Source organism: Macaca fascicularis, chromosome 6, assembly GCF_037993035.2.
Source record: "Macaca fascicularis isolate 582-1 chromosome 6, T2T-MFA8v1.1".
NCBI classification, from domain to species: domain Eukaryota; kingdom Metazoa; phylum Chordata; class Mammalia; order Primates; family Cercopithecidae; genus Macaca; species Macaca fascicularis.
The window spans coordinates 157636882-157653249 of record NC_088380.1 but is presented as its reverse complement, the minus strand read 5'-3'; the positions used below and the strand labels follow the sequence as shown (position 1 = coordinate 157653249).

The 16368-nt window shown below is 43.8% G+C and overlaps 1 long non-coding RNA gene across 1 annotated transcript; it reads right to left on the bottom strand.

The window, feature by feature from the left end:
* Positions 1–1062: 1062 nt before the first annotated feature.
* Positions 1063–16235, bottom strand: LOC123574144 (uncharacterized). The gene is made up of 3 exons (XR_006699069.3): positions 16070–16235; positions 1607–1657; positions 1063–1192 (listed from the first exon to the last, which is right to left on the bottom strand). It is a non-coding gene; the product is annotated as an uncharacterized lncRNA (long non-coding RNA).
* Between the last annotated feature and the right edge of the window lie 133 nt (positions 16236–16368).

The window sequence follows — 16368 nt, the reverse complement described above, 5'->3', positions numbered from 1 at the left end:
CGGGGCCACGGCAACTCCGGCTCAGCTCCTCCTCCAGCGTCCCCTGCGGGCTGTGCACCGGGAAAAAGGAACCTGCGAGAGAAAGGAAAGACCAGGGCGTCTCGGTCTCCCCTCCTACCTTGCCACACACTCGCCGCGTAGCCTCGGACAAGTCACTTGGCTTCTCGGGGGTCTCCGCTCTCTGGATTGTAAACGGAGAGGGTTGGCCTAAAATGTGTCCTCCAGGACCTTTCCAGCTATAGTCTAGACATAGGAAATAAAGTCTAGTTGGACGGAGGAGCCGGGACTCAGATCCTGCTTTGCAATGTCCGAAGTGTAGGGTCCTTCGAAGGCTTTGCCTCTCTGTTTCATTCTCTGTAAAGTGGAAAGGTAACACCTGTCTCCCAGCCCTGTTGTGAGTATTGGTTTAGAGGACCAGTGTGAAGCTGGTTGGTTCTCTGCCATAACATTACTTTGAGCGTCCTGTTTATTTTGTGATAACAATGAAATAGCCCAATCCAAGGTGATCAAGAGCCCATTAGAATCCAGTATCTGAGAGGCTTCCCACGCCACTGTGGGTGGCCCAGCTTCCATGCAGGACAATGCCAATTCTGCAATCTTCTGCCCCCTCCATGTCATCCACAGAGTGAGAGGGGACTCCCGTCCCATCTTGGTACCCACACTTTTTAATTCACAGTAGTTTTCTTTAATCTTACTCTTCTGAAAAAGGGAGCACAAGCCTTGACTATCAGTGAGACTTTGAGCAGTCTTGGAGCCCAGTAGTGTTTTGGAGGGTTTGGAAAGAGCCATACTGCCTTCCCCAGGCCTAAATTTGATATGGTGTGGGCCCCAAACTTAGAACTTACTCCTTGCTGTTCCCTCTGATTCAGGGATGAGGTCAGCAGAAATGACCTCTAAATCATCATTATCAGATGCTAGTTTCTTAAGTGAAGGACAGTGAGGATGAAGGGGATTCACAGGAGAAATGATTTGACAAAAACCCTAAAGGCTGTCCCAACAACATGTTTTATTCAAAAAAGATAGTGTGGGAACCTAAAAACAAGGACAACCAAATTCTGAATAGTTTAATACAAAACTCTCATTTAATAGTAAAAAAAGAGTTGAAGGAGGACAATCTTTTTTTTTCCTTCTGCCCGCAGAGGAGTCTCGCTCTGTCACCCAGGCTAGAGTGCGGTGGCACAATCTCAGCTCACTGCAACAGGAGGACAATCTTAATACAACATTTTCCCTGGTTAGTGAAGGGGATGAGAGTTCCCTTGGGTGGACAACTGGTAACTCCATGTACCCTGCTGTGAACATTGGCTACCCTCTGGGACAAGGCAGAAGCTCAGGACTGGAGCCAGCTGAGGCCTAGTCTCGCTTTCCATTTAGCAGTTTATTAGTATCTCTTTAATATCGACTTGCCCTGGGACCCTAAAAGCAAGCCAGAAATAAAGTTTGAATCCCCACGGGAGCATACCATGTTAAGTCTGCTGCCTCAGCTGGACTGATTTTGCTAAGAGAGCACTGAAGGGAAGAATAATGGATGCTGTGCTGGATGTATGAGGAGGGGAAATAGCCAATTTCAACAAGCTTTTGTTACAGCAAAAGCCAGAAAACAACTCACAACTTCTTTGGCCCTCTGTTACAACCACTCCAAAGAGAAAACCATCAGGACCTGAAAGAAATAAGTAATACTCTGTTAGAGAGCCCCTGATACTGGGGGGAACTTGTACATTAGAAGTTGTAGTCTAATGACATTGGCTGCCATCAAAACACGGCCTTGGCCAGGGGTGGTGGCTCATGCCTGTAATCTCAGTACTTTGGGAGGCTGAGGCGGGTGGATCACCTGAGGTCAGCAGTTCGAGACCAGCCTGGCCAACATGGTGAAACCCTGTATCTAATAAAAATACAGTAATTAGCCAGGTGTGGTGGTGGGCCCCTGTAATCCCAGCTACTGGAGAGGCTGAGGCAGGAGAATCGCTTGAACCCTGGAAGCAGAGGCGGCAGTGAGCCGAATTGCCCCACTGCACTCCAGCCTGGGCAACAGAGTGAGATTCTGTCTCCAGAAAAAAAAAAAAAAACAACACTGCCTTTTGAGGCCCCCATTAGGATGCAATCCATAGCAAATACCCTCTCTAGGAATTATATCTACACAAGACTTTTTCTTTTCATTTTTGACTTGTACAGATGTATTTATTTTGTTGTGGGGAATAATATGATCTATTGTATTAGAAATCAGAAAACCAAAATTTTGAGTCTGACACCCAGTAGCCCACCCAAGCTCCACAAAATAATAAAATGACACCTATTCCTCACATCTGGTACAATTATGATGAGTAAAGATTTTATTCATGTACAGCAGACCCCTGAATAACATCCTTCTGTTATAACGTTGATGAGGAAAAAAAATTGTTTCCCTGCTAACTGTGTGGAGTTTGCATGTCCTCCTCATGTCTTCGTGGATTTTCCCCAGGTACCCCGGTCGGTTTCCTCCCACGTCCCGCAGATGTGCATGTTAGGAAAACTGGTGTGTAGCCCCAGCGTGAATGACTGTGGGTGTGTGTGAGTGTGCTCTGCGATGGGATGGCATCCTGTCCAGGACTGGTTACTGCCTTGAGCCCTGAACTGCTGGGATAGGCTCTGGCCATCCGAACTCTAAACTGGAATAAGCGGGTAAATAATTCTCTTCCTTGTTTTTACTAATCTTTACTAAACATATGTATGACTCACAATTATTTCAGTGTTCCATATTGAAAGTGTGTTAGTCTTTATTTAGAAGTTTGGTGGTATTTTTGTTATCAGAAATATGCTGTAGGAACTTAACTCTTCTTTCTGTCCATTTGTCTATAGTAAAATTGATTTCCTTATATATAATTTCACTTAAAATCAAAGTGTCCAAGCCTATTGAGGAGGCTGAGTGAGGACTTACTGTATTCCTTCATTCAAAGCTATTTATTGAATATCTCCTACATGTTCTAGGCACTAAGGAAGACAAATTATCTTTATTTATTGTGCTTACATCTACTGGGAAAATATTCACAAAAAATAAATAGGCAAATAAATAAGCAAGATGATACCAGTTTGTGAAACCATGAAGAATATAAAGCAAGATGATGAGAGAGTGATGGAGAGTGTTTTATCGTGGAGATTGTAGCTAATCTGAATTTCCTAAATAGTTTATATCATTAATGATTATGTTACTCTGTAATATATCAACTTAAACGTAATTTCCATGGTCTTTAATTAACTGAGAATTTAGATTGATACTAAATTAAGTAAACTGGTGAATAATCTTAGCTGCTTGGATAAGTTCTAAGCAAGATAGAATACAAAAACATTGGTCACCAAGCATGGTATTGTACACCGTTTGCACACCTTTGCCTCTTATTTTTATATGTTTGAGAGTTGATAAACCTTTGGAATATATTAATGTACATGTTTTATTTTACCACTTAAAGAAATGCAAAAGGGGTCAGCACCGTGGCTCACACCTGTAATCCCAGCACTTTGGGAGGCTGAAGCCAGCAGATCATTTGAGGCCAGGAGTTCAAGACCAGCAGGGCCAACATAGTGAAACCCTGACTCTATTTAAAAATACAAAAAATTAGCCGGGAGTGGTGAAGTGAAATCATTACTGTGAAAAAGCATGTGCCTAGTAAATATTACCTATTTGAATAGATAGTATATATGCATGGCATGATCATATATCAGACTTTTCCCTAGGCCCTAGAGTAGAGCCTTCACACTACATACAATTCTTTCCTTCCTGAATTTTCACTAAAGTGAAACACTGCATGTCCAAAACTAAAGGGAAAATTTAAAACAATGTAATCCAAATTCTCCCTTTTACAGATGCGGAAACTGAGGCTCAGGGAGATTGAGTGACTTGCCAAGGCCACCAACTGACAATTGTTAGAGCCAGACTATGAACCCAGGACAGCTTGACTACTGAGCCTAAACTCTTTGCCACTCTGCACTAATAATTTTGAGTGGGTTCTGGTTTTATCAAAGTCCTCCCTAAGTTCAAATTTCTGGTTACAATATTTTCCTTTCAATCACCTGCACCTAGGTGCAGAATAAGCGCTCTACTAGTTGAATGAATGAATAAATGAATGATAGGATGACAAGAGGTCAACCTAGACTTCTCTTTCCAGTTCTGAAATTGTGCCGAAGGCAAAGTTGTATGCTTGAAAAACTATTGTATTAACTCACAGAGTTCTCCAGAGAAACAGAACCAATTGTGTGTGTGTGTGTGTGTGTGTGTGTGTGTGTGTGTGTGTGTGTAGAGAGAGAGAGAGGGAGAGAACAAGAAAGAGAGATTGATTCTTAAGGAAGTGGCTTACATGATTGTAAAGGCTAGCAAGTCTAAAATCTGCAGGGTAGCCCAGCAGGTTAGAAACCTAGGGAAGACTTGATGTTGCCTTCTGAGTCGGAAAGCAGTTTGCTGGCAGAATTCCCTTTTCCTAGGGAAGGTCTATCTTTTTCTTAAGGCTTTCAATTGATTGCATGAGGTCCACTGACATTATGGAGGATAATCTGCTTTGCTCAAAGTTCACTGATTTGTTTTTTAAGAGGCAAGGTCTTGCTCTGTTACCCAGGTTTGAGTGCAGTGGCACAATCATAGATCACTGCAGCCAAAAACAGAATAGAATTGTAAGACAATAGGATGTTTAGTCTAGAGATGGGAGGACTCATATAGGCAGTGCGGAATCAGAGCAAACCTCTGAAGTATGCCTGGGGCAGAGGGAGCCGACCTAGAATCAGAGAGTGTCAGCTGAGGAGAAGCAAATCTCAGCTCACTCAAAGAAAGAATTTTTTAAAGAGCTGTCTGAAAATGGACAGAATAGGCCTTCTTGGGATGTCATGCGTTCCCTAACACGAGAGGCATGGGAGCAGAGAGATACCGCAGAAGGTTTTCATTGACAGAGTGGAAGACTGGGGGATGGGGGCAGGGAGTGTGTCACTGGCACAAGGTAAAGGTACTAAACTGGCACTAAACAGTACTAAACCATGACTTCTAGTCCTGGCTGTGTCACTAGTTTGCTATGTGATCCTGAGGAAGTCCCTTCTCCTTTCTCTATCTTCAGGTTCCAGAAGTGAAAAGAAGATAGTTGAGTTAAATGTTCTCTGAAGTCACTTGCACCTCCAAAATTTTTTAAAACTAAGGCTCAAGGATCTTAAGATTACTACAGTTTTTAATTAAAAGCATACCTGTGTGGGGGTGATCTATTTTGTTTCACTGATGAATCTGTGCTGGCTCCGACATTAGATCCTCACTTACAGGCCCATAAACAGCTCGGGTCTTCCCAAAAGTCAGGCAATAAGCACCAGGACTCCTGATATTACTAGTCTCCCTCTCTTCCCCTTTCTTCCTGAAAAAATTTCCAAAGTTCTTTCAAAATGCCTTCTTACTCTTTGGGGGAAGCTCCACTTGCTTGCTAACTCAAAAGAAATAACTTTCTAGCCTCAAAATAAGAGACAGGAATTTTTATTTTAATTTGTATTGTGGCTGAAAGACTTCATTGAATTAATGACAAGGAAGGATGGTGAAATGATGAAATTTCTCGAACATGTGGAATTTGAGATAAAACAAAGTGCTAAGCAGACAGGGAGAAGGAAGAGGAAATGGAAGCGTTCCGTTTTATAGCTTTGAAGTGGAGTGATAGTCATATGGTCTCATTAGTGTGGTTATAATTATTTGAATCAATTCTCATGGCTTAATTCCAAAGTGTTCAATTATTACACAGTCATGTAGCTAGAGATAATAGAATGGCTATTACCAGAAGATATCTCTGTTCAGTCAGTCTAATTTTTGAAGTAAACTTTGGTCTTAAATATTTATATGCATTTGCCTATATTTTTCAAAAAAGAGTATTTACTTGAATGAAACACTTATTTAGCACTTATTGTATAGCAAAGATTTTATATGCATTATATTACTTAGTCCTTAAAACAGTTCTAGGGTGAAAATGTTATCAATCCCTATTTTACACATCAGAAAACAGAAGCCCAAAGAGGATATGTGAACTTTTCTAAGATTACCCAACAGCAAGTAAAAGAACTGATTCTAAATATCTTGCATCTTATTGAGTTAGGGCCTCTCTGTGCCTCTTTTTCTGCTCATTGAGTAATTCCAACTCCTGACCTAGGTAAGGCACAGTGAAATGCACAGGCACAATCAGAATTGCAGTGCACACTGCATAATGCACAAGCAGAATCAGACAATTAGCTACATGGTTACAAGAGAGGGTAGAGTAATTGTGAGAATAAAAGGGAAAAATTATTGTTTTGAAACCTATACAGTGCATCTATATTTAAGAGTATTAATAAGTTTTACTTATTAACTTTAAGCATGCACTTAAGTTTCATTTTTGCTTCCAGATTCACCCTCTGCACAGTTCTCCATCCTGCCTTGTGAATGGGAGGTTCATCTGAATGTATCCCATCAGTGGGCCTGGTAGCAGACACTGCCAATCCCTGCACAAATCTCTTAGGCCTTCTCTACCTCAACGTTTCACAGACTTCCAGTTGCCAGTATCTGTATCTTTGTGTCTGGGGGCTTTTCCCAGAAACACAGAAGGTTGGTCTGTCAGTCCAAAAGTATCCAGGAATTAACCCTTTTCTCCAGGAGCAGCCCTCAACCAAGACTTTAGGGGTACAAATACCCCAACTCCCTCATCCATTGGTGAAATAATTCTGAGAGGTGTGTTTTCATTGTTTCCAGAGTTTCTCTGTGGGACTAGGCTCCAGTCACCCACTATGATAGCTGGCATAATAACACAATGATAACAGCTGTCTTCTCTTCTTTATTTCACTTCCTCAATTCCCTACTGGTATACCCTGAACCTCTGAACCTCTCAAATAAATGACTTGCACTTAAACCCTTATCCCACAATCTGCTTCTGAGGGAAATTAAGATAGATTTCCTTGATGTCTAGCTTTCTGGTGGGCTCATCTAAGAGGGAAGCACCAGCAGGAGCTGAGGTGTTTTGCATTCTACCCCCACCCCCACCCCAGGGGCTGCAAGGCTGGCTTTGTGGCCCAATTCCTGTCAGCGGACCCTCTTCACACAGCTCTGTCTGTCTCCAGAGTACAGTAACTGCTCCCACCCTTGCTTGCCTCTTCAGGCCTCAGGCCATAAACAGCACCCACCTTTACTAACCCTGTGAACTGCAGTATTCCTTCCTTTTCATTGCTCGCCACCCCACCCACAATTTCGCAAATAGTTTAATTTCTATATTAACCTTTTATATGTTAAACTTTTTAGAAATTAAAAGTTTAATTTCTATATTAAACTTTCTTCAGATTATCCATTTTAGCCCACCATCTGTTTCCTGTTGGTACTGTGACTGATTCAGCTGGTTTGATGATTTCTGGGTTTGACCTCAGAGAAGACAGTTGGTTATGGGGACATGTGGGGAGGGCATGAGGCCATGACTAGGACAGTGGAGCGGGCAGAGATGGAAAGAGAAGTATACAGTGTGGCAGAGGTTAACTGTTATGGTGGTGGTAAGGAAAGAACAAAGTATCCCCACACTTAGCAGCTTAAAATAAACATTTATTATCTTACAGTTTCTGAGGGTCAGAGTCCAGGAGTTGCTAACCTGGGTGGTTCTAGCTCAGGGTCTCTCACAGGTTTGCAGTCAGGCTGTCATCTGGGTCTGTAATCATCTCCATACTCAAGTGGAGCTGGAGAATCCACCTCTGAGCTCACTCGCTGGTTGCTGGCGGGCCTCAGTCCTCACCAGCTGTGGGCCAGAGGCTTCAGTTTCCTGCCACACAGGCCATGCTATGGGGTTGCTCACAAAATGGAAGCTTGCTTCTCCCAAACAAATGATACAAGAGAAAGGGTGTGTGTGTGTGTGTGTGTGTGTGTGTGTGTGTGTGTGTCAGAGAGAGAGAACTCCAGCAAGAGAGGGTCCAACACAGAAGACACAGTCTTTTATAATCTAGTCTCGGAAGTGTCATCCCATCACTTCTGTCATATGCTGTCGGTCACACAGACCAACCCTGGTAGACAAGGGTAGAAACACCAGAGGGAAGTAGCCGCTGATGGCCAACTTGGAGGCTCACTTCCACCAGTGCTCAAGAGTAACAAAATATCCCATTAAACTTCCCTGTGAGGACAGGAAGGCTCTCAGATGAGACAGCTGAAAGTCTAAAAGAACTTCCCAGGAATAAATTGTAAGAGGGGCAACACTGGAAATTCCAATTGTTCAAAACAATTTTTTTAAGAAGCCAACTTAGTGCTGCTCAGAAGTAAAGCTGGAAAGCCCATGTAACTTTAGACAAATGAATTCCTCTCTCCAAACCTGTTTTCTCACTTGTTAATGAGGGGATTGGGCCATACTCCATGGCCTAATAACCAATACTTACATAGCACTGATAGCACTGACAGCACTGATAGTGTGCTGCCCTCTACCCACTTTACTTGTATTAACGCATTTTACCTTCACAGCAAGGGGAGAAGCTACTGTGGAGAGCCTTTGGTCCCATTCCAAACAGGCTGGGCTCTCCCACACCAGCGTCACCTCAGCATGAGCTGGAATACTGAAGGTCTGATTAATGTGTTTAGCAACTGACTGACTGGCTATTTCTCTGGCCTCTTGTGAAATATGCCTTCCTGTGTTGTCATCACTATGCTTTGTGGGTTGAAACAAAATAAGAGACTGAACAAGTTAGCTTCATTTCCTTTTCTTAAATATAAAAGTGTCTAGTCCTTTCCTGGATGTTTTTATCTTGACCTCAGGGAGAAGAAATAGTCTTGGTAATTTCTGAGGAAATAAACCCCCAGTGGCTGAATTTGGTCAAACTGAGAAACAAACTGTCCCCTGGCCCAACCAGGGCCTCCCCATTGCCTAACTTCAAGCCGTCCCCTCCCATATGGTAGTCTATGGGCATGAGGAAATCCCATAGGCTCTATCTTCAAAATACAGCCAGAATCCCTGGTCCATGGCACTATCTTCTTTTGCTTGGATCACTATTGCAGTTTGCTAACTGAGCCCTGATTCTATCCTTGTCTCTCTACAGTCCATTTCCAAAATGATGTCAGGAATGACCCCTGTAAAGTGTAGATTAGATCACATCACTGCTGTGCTCGAAATCCTGCAATGGTTCCACATTCCCTTCAGAGAAAAATTCAACATCCTTTAAACGCCCTTTGAGATCCTACATGAGTGCACCCCCAGCCCCCGTTAACTCTGGGACATCATCCCCTAAACCCCTCCCCCTTGCTCACTCTCTAACAGTGACACAGGTCTTGCTGCTCCTCACACACACCTTAGAGACCTTAGAGAAGGCTCTTTCCCCAGATAGCCACTGGGCTCTCGCTCTACCTCCTTCAAATCTTTGCTCAAACCTTACCTTTTCAAGAGGGTTACCCTGACCACACAATTCAAAATTGCAATCTTCCTTTCTCCCCCTAGTTCTTGTTCCGCCTTCTGAAAGAAGGAACTGCTTAAAGGTGAAAAAGAAAAAAAAATTTTTTTTTAGTTGCCAGCTTCCATATGGCAGCAAGTTCCAGACGGTTTAAAATAGTATTCATCCACTCAACAAATACTAACTGAGAGTTTGCTTTGTGCCAGGCACTGAGTTAGGCAGGAATTCAGTCTTCAGTTCTATTTTGCTCAATTCAGTGAGCAATACACTGGTGCTCTCCTAGAAGCAAGCCTTGGGGTTGGGTGGTGAATTGTGCAAGAGGGAGGGTGAGAAACATTCTTTGCTTGGCCAAATTTTAGTCAGGCTTCGGAATCTTCTGTAGGCCCATCTGTGCACTTCCTCATAAAAAGTGGTTTTAGTGGGCCAGGCATGGTGGCTTATGCCTATAATCCCAGCACTTTGCGGGGGCCAAGGTGGGCGGATCACGAGGTCAGGAGATCGAGACCATCTTGGCTAACACGGTAAAACTCCATCTCTACTAAAAATAAAAAAAGTTAGCCGGCTGTGGTGGCGGGCACCTGTAGTCCCAGCTACTCAGGAGGCTGAGGCAGGAGAATAGCGTGAACCTGGGAGGCGGAGCTTGCAGTGAGCTGGGATTGTGCCATGGCACTCCAGCCTGGGTGACAGAGCGAGACTCCGTCTCAAAAAAAAAAAAGTGGTTTTAGTGAAGAACTCTGCTAAGTCAGTTTACTGAGAACCCCCCTATGACTAGGTTCCTCATCCTCTACCATCCCCCAGGTGCTGTCTGATGACCCTGGCCTGTCCTCAGCAAGAATCCCGTTAGGTGAGTTTAGCCAGAATCCCCCTTACTCCTGATGTTTGCTCTTAGCAATTTTCCTTCCAGCAACCCCCACCCTGCTCCTTGGCTATACATTCCCACTGGGCCATGCTGTATTGGGAGTTGAACCCAATCTCTCTCCCCTACTGCCAGACCCCATTGCAGTAGTCCCTATACCGATCACGATGGTCCTGAATAAAGTCTTTCTTCTTGTGCTTTGACAACTATCTTTGAATAATTTTTTCTTTACCAAGCGCCAGCCAAGTGTAGTAAAAGCAGGAAACTTGGAACCAAGCCCTGAGTTCAAACCCTAGCTTCACCTCCTTTGATCTTAAAATAAGGGGACTGGATTAATCTCTAAGGTCACCTCTGGCTTTACTGTTTCATGATTTCACCCTCATTTCACCGAGAGCTGTAGCCCTTTGTTCGGTGTGAGTGCTCAGAGGTGAGTCAGGACAAACATGCAGAAGAGATGAGTGGAATAGAGAGACATGTGTTAGAGATACTCGGGTGGTAAAATCAAAGGAAGGAGCCACCAAGGAAGCTCTCAGGTTTTTGGCTGGGGCAGCTAGGTGTGGGTAAGGGTATAGCTACTGTAGGAGTGCCAGGTATATGAGAAAAAATGAGCCCTGTAAAAAAAAAAAAAAAATCGTAGACCGAACTTGGCCAAACACAATGGCTCACACCTGTAATCCCAACACTCTGGGATGCCAAAGTGCGGAGGATCCCTTGAGCCCAGGAGTTAGAGGCCAGCCTGGGCAACATAGCAAGACTTCCACCTCTACAAAACATTTAAAAATAAGCTAAGCATGGTGGCATGTGCCTGTAGTCCTAGCTACTCAGGAGGCTAAGGTGGAGGATCACTTGATCCCAGGAGGTCCAGGTTGCAGTAAGCTCTTATAGCCACTGCACTCCAGCCTGGGCAACAGAGCAAGACTCTGTCTCTTAAAAAAAAAAAAAAGAAAAACAAAAAGAAAAGACTGAACAATTTTGCACTTGAAAAAACAAAAGACAAAAACAATTTACAGTTCAGTTCAATTCAAAAGCAAAAACAATTCAAAAGATTTCCCAGAATAAAGGCAGGCCAGCAGCCTTTTGCCATGTTTACACTTGGGAAATTAGCTTTAGCCCTGCCGCCACCACATTTCCTGGGCAGGGCCCCCACAGGCGCTAGCATGGATAGTTATGAAACAGGGACTTCTTTTTTCTTCCCCCTCTGTTCACTTACGATGACTTTTAGATTAGCCTGCAGATACATTCAACACAGGAAACCCTGTAATTAATACAGTTTTCAAGTAGGAAACCAAAAGTGGGGAAGGCAGCCAGGGCAGGTGGCCAGCATTGGTTAAAGCAGTTCCCCGGGATTCCTAAGCTATAGAAAACCCTGAGTCTTCGAGGTCAGAGCCCAGATTCGGTCCCCTTCACAAGACCTCATTTGACCAAATTCTGACTAACTCCCAGTTTTTTCCATTATTATTGTGGATTTACTCTGAAGGACTCTATAAAAATGAAAACCACTTTCAGTTTTTTATATTTGGGACATTAAGGGAGCATTTCTTCCATGTGCTTAGTACTTCAAAGCTTACAAAATGCTTTCACAGCCTGGATGATTTTTTATTTTCACCAAGGCAGGGATTATTGTTCTCAATCTATGTGTCTTGAAACAAGACTCTGAGGTGTTAATGGCTTTTAAAAGATCGCATAGCTAGAAAGTGCCAAAACTATCCACTGGAAATTTGATAATATTCCAGGTAGGCAAAACAGTGGGAAATCGATATCTCATACACTTACAGTGACAGTGTAAATTGGCCTAGCATTTCACAAGGGCTCATTGCCAGTATTTACTAAATGTGGTTATCCTTTGACCTGCCAGTTCAACTTTAGGGTCTCTGTATTAGCCTGAGCTCCCCCTAGAAAGCAGAGCTCAAAATGAGAGCCTGCAGGCAGGAAGCCAGCATTGAGAAGTGAATGAGCGTGAGTCCAGGGCTGGGAAGAGTGAAAAAGCAACACAAGGCTACATTATCAAGCTGGTCACCATTGTGCATAACTAGGACTCGATCCTGCTAGAACCCTTTAAGGAACCATGGAGAGTGGGCCTGAAAAAAAGAAGATGCAGACATTTATTCACAGGCTCACACCCTACACTGGTGAAAGGTTACTCCATAGACTGTTAACTCTTCCGCACTTCCATGTTTGACAGAGGAATCCCAAGAATGTATTCATGTATTAATTATATAGTTATTAATAAAAAGATTAGGGGAGAGCCTGGAAACTGGAGTTGGCACTGGAACACGGATCTCCAAAGTCAAGTCTAATTTTCAGAGTCTGGCAGATAGGGTTCTGTGGAACTGGAGTTATAAAGAATAGAATCCAGTTCCCTTGAAGGTAGAGAGAGAGGCATAGCAAGAGATAGGTAGGGTGTTTCACTTTTCTGCCACAAGCGACTCCATATTCCACAGCACACTGGGCACAGAACATCTGATATCCTGCCAGGCAGTGTTATCAATAGTCAAAAGGCATCAGAGATAAGGCCCACCATGCCCAGTCCCAAGGCCAAAGACAGACAATTTGTGGGGAAAAGAAAGAAAGATCAGACTGTTACTGTCTCTATATAGAAAGAAGTAGACATAAGAGACTCCATTTTGTTCTATATTTGAGATGCTGTTAATCTGTGACCCTACCCCCAACCCTGTCCTTGCAAGAGACATGTGCTGTGGTGACTCAAGGTTTAAAGGATTTTGGGCTGTGCAGGGTGTGCTTTGTTAAACAAGTAACTGAAGGCAGCTTGCTGGTTAAAAGTCATCACCATTCTCTTAATCTCAAGTACCCAGGGACAGGTACACTGCCAAAGGTCGCAGGGACCTCTGCCTAGGAAAGCTAGGTATTGTCCAAGGTTTCTCCCCATGTGATAGTCTGAAATATGGCCTCGTGGGATGGGAAAAACCTGATCGTCCCCTAGCGTGACACCTGTGAAGGGTCTGTGCTGAGGAGGACCAGTACAAGAGGAAAGAAGGCCTCTTGGCGGTTGTTGGCAGTTGAGATAGAGAAAAGCATCTGTCTCCTGCCGGTCCCTGAGCAATGAAACATCTCGGTGTAAAACCCGATTGTATGTTCTGTTTACTGAGAAAGGAGAAAACCACCTTAGGGCGAAAGGTGGCGCTTGCTAGCGCAATGCTGCTCTTTATGCACTAAAAGGTTTATGAAGATGTTTGCATATGCACATCAAAGCACAGCACTTTTCCTCAAACTTATTTATGTCACAGAGATCTTTATTCATATGTCTTACTGCTGACCTTCTCCCTACAATGATCCTATTATCCTGCCACTTCCCTTTTTTATAAGATGGTAAGAGAATTATCAATAAATACTAAGGGAACTCAGAGACCGGTGCTGGTGTGGGTCCTCTGTATGCTGAGCGCCGGTCCCCCGGGCCTACTTTTTCTATCTCTATACTTTGTCTCTGTGTCTCATTTCTTTTCTCAAGTCTCTCGTTCCACCTAATCAGAAACGCCCACAGGTGTGGAGGGGCAGGTCACCCCTTCAAAATTACGTGATTATCAAAAAGCAGTACTTTTCCAATTTAGTAAGCATGAGATTCACCTGGGAGCTTGTTAGAAATTTAGATTCCTGGACCCCACCCCAGAAATTCCAATTTGGGTCTTGGGCAGAGCCCTGAATCTACATTTATAAATCCCTCAAGTAATTCTCATGTAGGTGATCCAGGACCACACTTGAGAAACACTGCCCTAGGACCTAGACTCTGAGCCTTCGAGGACAGAAAGTATCTCATTTATCGCTAGTTCCCTCCCCAGCACCGGGCATGTAGCACGGACAAGATAATTGGCCACTGAATTATTCAAAAATCAGTGCTCTATAAAAAGTGTCTGTTTTATGTGGATTCAGCTCAAGTATGCAACCTTTCTGTACCTGCAGCCTCTTGGACTTCATTTTAACAGCATAGTCCAGAAAAGGGAATTTAAACTCAGTAGAGACTAGTTTATAAGCCAGAAAGCCAACGAATTCATTAACCTAAAGAAGTAACTGCAAGTCAGTTGGCTAGTAATATATTTTCTCCTAGGAGCAGAAGCTACCTATGAAACTAAATTAGTACCAGGCTATTGCTTGGTGAACACGTAATGACTTTTAGGCTTAATTGGTAAAGCGTGACGTAAATTGTGAGATTAGCACTGCATAAGTCAAAAAGGTCTATAAGAATGTAAGGTATTATTTGTTTGGGTGAGGGAGAAGGGACAAGATGGAGGAAGGTGAACAAGATGGAGCAGTCCCTGTTGTTTCCGGGTTCTTCATCACAGATTTTCCCGTGCCCGGGAAAAATTCCCATGCCCGGGAAAAGAACCAAATCAACTGAGCATGAGCAGAGTGACGTCAAGCTGGGGACACTGAAATTCAAGAAACCACTCCTACACACACGCCCCAAACTCCTCCCCTTCCAGCTCCCAGGCATAAAAGTCCACCGCCGGTAAGCGCCGGTGTGACTTCTTCAGCCCCCGCATTTGTGGACCGGAGAACATCACCCAAGAGCGCCGGCGCGACTTCCCTGGCCCCCCACACCTGAGGACCAGAGAACCTCGCCCGAGAGTGTGTGCATATTTGCAATAAAAGACTGCCACTTTCTTACGTACTTTGGCCTCATGTTTAATTACTTAGCTCTCCTAAATTAAGTTACATTAAATTAAATTAAAACATTATTAACATCACTATATTAGAAAATATGCTGCAGAGAGTATACATAGGGGTTATGCCTGGAAGCACTAGAATCAGACAGAAAAGGGTTCTACCTCTATGAAACCTTACAGATGAGTCACTGCACTTCCCTGTGCCTCAGTTTCCTGCTCTGTAAAATAGAAATAATGATAGCCACAAGCCTTTTGGAGTTGTTGTAAGAATTAGACAATATATGTAAAGTTTTGACACAGTGTGCTGCATTTAATAAGTGCTCAATAAATGTTTGCTAATAGTATTCAGTTCCCTTTCTCCTAAATCACCAACTCTAATGTCAGACAGGTAAATAATACAACACTACTACAATTATAAAAACGCAGACCTGGTAGCAGGCAACAGAGGCTCCAGTTTCTGCTAGGCAATTCTAGGTGGTCATTTTACATACTGTGGAGTCCCAATGAGAGAAAGGGAGTCAGGCTAGTAGGACCAAGGGAAAGCAAAAAGAGCAGATGCGCTCTAAGTCTGCCTTTCTTCATGGTGCAGGACACATAGCCCTCCTGTGCAAATAACTCACAATCTTCCTGCACTCAGCTATCACGAGACACATGCAAGTTAGCTCCCTGTAACCTTGGAGTTATGGGTATTGCACAGCACTCTGCAGCCCAAGAACCATCCGATAAAATCTCCAGCAAGTCTTTGTTTCCTTGAAGTCAGCTCCTCTCTGGCTGGTCGGCCCACTGCAACTTTTCAACGTATTTCCATACCTTTTCTAATACATCTGCATTTCTTTTAGGTTGAATGTATCAACCTAAAACTGTTGATATATTCTTTTCCCACTCACGTAATACCAGTCTCACATAGTCGCTGCTCACCCAAGACGCAGACCTGAGCCTTAGTTTACACATGAGAAAAACGTAGATGCCTACCAACATTGTTCATTCATTGATTTCATTCCCTCCTTTCATACTTATTGAAGGTCCACAATACACACTTAGACCTAATGCTAACTCTGTACTCAAAACCTGCGTGGAGGAACTCACAGCCTGAGTTTCAAGCGAGATAATGTATGTGAAAGTTCCCAAAGGCCATTGGCAAGACTCAGAAGACAGTGCTGGTGTGACTCTTGTCTTTCAGTCCCCACGGAGCCCTGTCCCTTTGAGACCTTCCATTTGTCTCCTGGATGCTCACCTGTTAAGTGGGGCAGGGGAGGCCGTAGTAAATAAGACAAAAGAGCTGCCTTCCATTCTGGAAGAAAAGAATAAAAGGAGCTCACTGAGTCCAGACCTAATGACAGGAAGAGCAGTGGACGCTCACACAACCGCTGGGGCACAGGCCCAGGGTTGGGGAGAAAACTGGGATCCCAGCTGCGCACGCGCGCTCTGGTTTTCGACGGGCGCAGAGCAGGACGAGGTGGGAAGCCTAACGTCAAAGTCTACGTAGGAAGACGTAGGGAAGGCAGCTAGGAAGACGCTGGCTCTCGGGTCACG